The sequence below is a fragment of the Pleurodeles waltl genome, chromosome 6 (genome assembly GCF_031143425.1).
Source record: "Pleurodeles waltl isolate 20211129_DDA chromosome 6, aPleWal1.hap1.20221129, whole genome shotgun sequence".
Taxonomy (NCBI): Eukaryota; Metazoa; Chordata; class Amphibia; order Caudata; family Salamandridae; genus Pleurodeles; species Pleurodeles waltl.
This window is the reverse complement of record NC_090445.1, coordinates 214,226,635-214,232,716: the sequence shown is the minus strand read 5'-3', so window position 1 is coordinate 214,232,716 and position 6,082 is coordinate 214,226,635.

The window sequence follows — 6,082 nt, the reverse complement described above, 5'->3', positions numbered from 1 at the left end:
CAGATGAACTGATTGACAACCTAGGTGCTGCCAAATTCTTAAGTACCTTTGACTTAACAGCAGGGTACTGGCAAATCAAAATGGCACCAGGAGCAAAAGAAAAGACAGCATTCTCCACACCTGATGGGCATTATCAGTTTACTGTTATGCCCTTCGGTTTAAAGAATGCCCCTGCCACCTTCCAAAGGTTGGTGAATCAAGTCCTTGCTGGCTTGGAGTCCTTTAGTGCAGCTTATCTTGACGATATTGCTGTCTTTAGCTCCAGCTGGCAGGATCACCTGGTCCACCTGAAGAAGGTTTTGAAGGCTCTGCAAGCAGCAGGCCTCTCTATCAAGGCATCCAAATGCCAGATAGGGCAGGGAACTGTGGTTTACTTGGGACACCTTGTAGGTGGAGGCCAAGTTCAGCCACTCCAGCCTAAGATCCAGGCTATTCTGGACTGGGCAGCTTCAAAAACCCAGACTCAAGTCAGGGCATTCCTTGGCTTGACTGGGTACTACAGGAGGTTTGTGAAGGCATATGGACCCATAGTGACAGCCCTCACAGAACTTACCTCCAAGAAAATGCCCAAGAAGGTAAACTGGACTGTAGAATGCCAACAGGCCTTTGACACCCTGAAACAAGCAATGTGCACAGCACCAGTTCTCAAAGCTCCAGATTACTCCAAGCAGTTCATTGTGCAGACTGATGCCTCTGAACATGGGATAGGGGCAGTTTTGTCCCAAACAAATGATGATGGCCTTGACCAGCCTGTTGCTTTCATTAGCAGGAGGTTACTCCCCAGGGAGCAGCGTTGGAGTGCCATTGAGAGGGAGGCCTTACAGCCCTAAGGCAGGGTGCACTATACCATAGGTGAGGGCATAAGTGCATGAGCAAAACCTTAGACATTGTAAGTGCAGGGTAGCCACACGAGTATATGGTCTGGGAGTCTGTCATGCACGAACTCCACAGCACCATAATGGCTACACTGAAAACTGTGAAGTTTGGTATCAAACTTGTCAGCACAATAAATGCACATTTTATTGTAACATACACCCCAGAGGGCACCTTAGAGGTGCCCCCTGAAACCTTAACCGACTACCCGTGTAGGCTGACTGGTTTTAGCAGCCTGCCACACACCAGACATGTTGCTGGCCACATGGGGAGAGTGCCTTTGTCACTCTGTGGCTAGTAACAAAGCCTGTACTGGGGGGAGATGCTTATCACCTCCCCCTGCAGGAACTGTAACACCTGGCGGTGAGCCTCAAATGCTCACCCCCTTTGTTACAGCACCCCAGGGCACTCCAGCTAGTGGAGTTGCCCGCCCCTCAGGCCACGGCCCCACTTTTGGCGGCAAGGCCGGAGGAGATAATGAGAAAAACAAGGAGGAGTCACTGGCCAGTCAGGACAGCCCCTAAGGTGCCCTAAGCTGAAGTGACTCTGACTTTTAGAAATCCTCCATCTTGCAGATGGAGGATTCCCCCAATAGGGATAGGAATGTGCCCCCCTCCCCTCAGGGAGGAGACACAAAGAGGGTATAGCCACCCTCAAGGACAGTAGCCATTGGCTACTGCCCTCCCAGACCTAAACACATCCTTAAATTTAGTATTTAAGGGCTCCCCAGAACCTAGGAAACTAGATTCCTGCAACCTAAGAAGAAGAGGACTGCTGAACTGAAAACCTGCAGAGAAGACGGAGACACAAACTGCTTTGGCCCCAGCTCTACAGACCTGTCTCCCCACTTCTAAAGACACTGCTCCAGCGATGCGTTCCACAGGGACCAATGACCTCTGAAGCCTCAGAGGACTGCCCTGCATCTAGAAGGACCAAGAACTCCTGAGGACAGCGGCTCTGTTCCACAAAGACTGCAACTTTGCAACAAAGAAGCAACTTTGAACCAACAGACGTTTCCCGCCGGAAGCGTGAGACTTTGCACTCTGCACCCGACGCCCCCGGTTCGACTTGTGGAGAGCAAACACCACAGGGAGGACTCCCCGGCGACTACGAGACCGTGAGTAGCCATAGTTGACCCCCCTGAGCACCCACAGCAACGCCTGCAGAGGGAATCCCGAGGCTCCCCCTGACCGCGACTGTACTTTCTGTGTGGACTTGTGTCCCCCCTGGTGCCCTACAAAACCCCCCTGGTCTGCCCTCCGAGGACACGGGTACTTACCTGCTGGCAGACTGGAACCGGGGCACCCCCTTCTCCATTGAAGCCTATGCGTTTTGGGCACCACTTTGACCTCTGCACCTGACTTGCCCTGAGCTGCTGGTGTGGTAACTTTGGGGTTGCCCTGAACCCCCAACGGTGGGCTACCTTGGACCCAATTTTGAACCCCATAGGTGGTTTACTTACCTGCAAAAACTAACAAACACTTACCTCCCCCAGGAACTGTTGAAAATTGCACTGTGTCTAGTTTTAAAATAGCTATATGTCATTTGTGTGAAAACTGTATATGCTATTTTGCTAATTCAAAGTTCCTAAAGTTCCTAAGTGAAGTACCTTTCATTTAAAGCATTACTTGTAAATCTTGAACCTGTGGTTCTTAAAATAAACTAAGAAAATATATTTTTCTATACAAAAACCTATTGGCCTGGAATTGTCACTGAGTGTGTGTTCCTCATTTATTGCCTGTGTGTGTACAACAAATGCTTAACATTACACCTCTGATAAGCCTATTGCTCGACCACAAAATAGAGCATTAGAATTATCTATTTTTGCCACTATCTTACCTCTATGGGGAACCCTTGGACTCTGTGCATACTATTCCTTACTTTGAAATAGTGCATACAGAGCCAACTTCCTACATCCGCATATAGGACACCCACTGAAATGACACACGCCAAAATGAATGTAATATGATTCAAAATAAATGAAATACCTGGCAGACGGAATCTGACTTGAACTAAAACAAATCTGAAACCTGGCAGAGTGAATATGCTCCAATCTGAATAGGAGATATATTAAAATATCTAGCAATCATACTGTAATAAATATGGCCCTCACTGTAAACAATAAAGCAATCAGTGAAACAAATACAATATTCATCAAAAATAATGGAACATTTCTTGAAATGACTGACATATGCCAAAAGGAATATGACATACATTGAAATGAATATGACAGATTGAAATGAGCATAAGTTACTGAAATTAATATATTATATTCTGAAAATAATATAATGTACATTGAAACAATAGACACTGAAATTAACATTACACATGTTGCAATGAATATGAACTGTGTTGAAAGGAATATTATCCAGATTGCGATGCATTTGAGATATACTTAAATAAATAGGAGATGATTTAAAATGAATATGGTTTGTGTTGAAATTAACATAAGCCCTATTCGATTGAAATTGACATGCCTGCAAATGAGTATGACCATAGCTAACAATCTCATGTCATTTGTTAACATGAATATGACATGCATTGCAATTATTATGATACACACTGAAATAAGTATGAAATTTGTAAAAATGGATAAGTTGCATCTTAAAATTAATATGATAACTGTTAATATGAATATGACATCAGTTGAAATAAATATAACATTGATTGAAAGGAATACAACACATGTTCAAATTAATATGACATGAGTTGAAATGAACATGAGCTTCATTGACATTAATGTGCCATGTTTTAAAATGAATACGAGTAACGTTAAAAAGAACATGACAATTATCAAAATGAGTACGGCTTGCATTGAAAATAGTATGATACACATTGACATGATTACGATACATGTTGGGATGGATATGATTGATATTAAAATGGTTATCATGTGTTAATATGAATGAAACATCTATTAAAAGAAATATGATTCATGCTAAGATGAATATGGCATGCATCAAAATGAATATGAGCTCCACTGAAAATAATTCAACATGCCTTAAACTAAATATGAGCAATGTTGAAATTAAAATTAGAAACACAGGGGGGACCGCCATAGGCGGCCCTCCGCCACTGCCAGGCTACCACCGCCAGGCAGACTGACGATGGTGGAGTTCCCTATCCGACAGGGCAGCGCTGCCCTCCGGATAAAGAACCCGTGTTCTGACAGCCATTCCCCCGCCAGGGAAAGGCTGGCAGAAGGGGTGCTCTGGGGCTCCCCTGGGGGCCCCTGCACTGCCCATGCACTTGGCATGGGCAGTGCAGGGGTCCCCGTGCACAGCCCCATCACGCAGGTTACAGGCAGTGATATGCACGACGGGTGCCGCTGCACCCACCGCACTGCAGCATCCATGTGGAGCCGTCTGCAATGTACAGGCCCAGCATTCCTCTGGGCCGGCGGGCGGAAACACTGTTTCCGCCCGCCGGCCCTGAGGAATGTTCTTTCTGCCCGGCGGGTCCTCAACAGGCTGGCGGTCTGTGTTCAGACTGCCAGCATGAACACAGCGGGGATTCCCACCGTGTTCATAATGAGGGCCATAGTGTGCACAGGGCCCAGGGGTTCCCCAGAGACTTAACAGAGGCTAAAGTAGATACTACTAATACTCTCTTTTGTGGCAGTGTGGTTGAGCAGTTTGGCTTATCAAAGGGTAGTGCAAAGCATTTATTGTACACACACAGACAATAAAGTGAAGCACAGACTCAATGATTAACTCCAGGTCAATGGTTTTTATATAGCAAAAATATGTTTTGTTACTTTATTTCTAGAACCACAAGATTCAAGTTGCAGGTAAGTACATTTGTAAGTAAGTATCCACCATATGTATCAATACTACTTTGTTTCAATTTGGCAAGTTTAACAGGTTTTGAATGAATAGCAATAATCGGTTTTAAAAGTCGACACTGCAATTTTCAGAAACAGATCTTGGGGGAAGGAATGTTAGTACGGTTTTGAGGTAAGGACAAGACATACATTTCCAGTCTCCAGGGGTTAGTATGTCCACAGATTGGGGTTCAAGTTAACCCCAAACACCAACCACCAGCAACACGGGGCAGGCTGGATGTAGAGGTCAAAGATGAGGGTGATTTAATACGGGTTCCTATGGAGACTGGGGGCACTCAGAAACAGGCCTGCTTGCAGGTAAGTACCCGTGTCTTTGGAGGGCAGAACTGGGAGGTTTAGAAGAACACCGGGGGGGCACAGGTCAGCGCGGGAGCCAGACAGGTGCAGGGTGCAATCACAGCATCAGGCTCCCAATGCTTTCCTATAGGGAGACCCCAGGGGCCACAAAGATGCTGCAGCTGAAGTCCAGGAGGTAAATTCCGGGAAACGAAAAGCTGGACAAGGATGGGGCCCGCCTGCTAGATGTTGCTGCACTGAAGATCAGATTCCCTAAGGCCAGAGGGCTGCGAGTACAGGGAAATCTTCGTCCAGTACTGTTGCGGTCGGGGGGGCTCCAAATTCAGGCAGCAGGCGTTGTCGTGGTGGACAGGAGGGGTCAACCCAGGGTGGGCACTTGCTCAGAATCACCTGGGGGCAAGCTCTAGTTGGTTGAGCCACCTGGACACAGGTCGTGGGTGTCGGGTGCAGAGTGGACAGAACTCGCAGATCCGGGAAGGCTCTGGAGTCCTTGGATGGAGTTTCTTTTTGGACAGAGCCACTGCCGACGGGAGTTCTTGGTCCTCTGGGGTGGAGGCAGTCCTCTGGAGGCTTCTCAAAGGTCACTGGTCCTGCAGGATGCATCATCTTTAATTTGCAGGGCTTTTGAAGCTGGAGACAGGCCAGTAGGGCTGGGGCCACGTCAGTTTGCGTCTTCAGGCTTCTCTGCTGGGGGGTCAGCTTAGCGGTCCTTCTTCTTTTCTTCTTTCTTCTTGTGAGGTCCCCAGGAATCTGACAAGCTAGGTTCAGAGGAGCCCTTAAATCCTGGATTTATGGGTGTTACAGAGGTCAGAGGGCAGTAGCCAATGGCCACTATCCCTGAGGGTGGCTACACCCTTCCTGTATCCACTCCCTTTGGGGAGGGGGACACAGACCTAAACCTATTGGTCCCTGTCCTCCAAACTAAGATGGATGATTTTGCAAGGAGGGGGTCACCTCAGCTCTGGACACCTTAGGGGTGGTCCCAGCTGAAGTGGTCATTCCCCCTTGTTTACCCAAATTTTCCGGCCGGACTTGCTGCCAAAAGTGGGGCTTTGTCCAGGGTGGCAG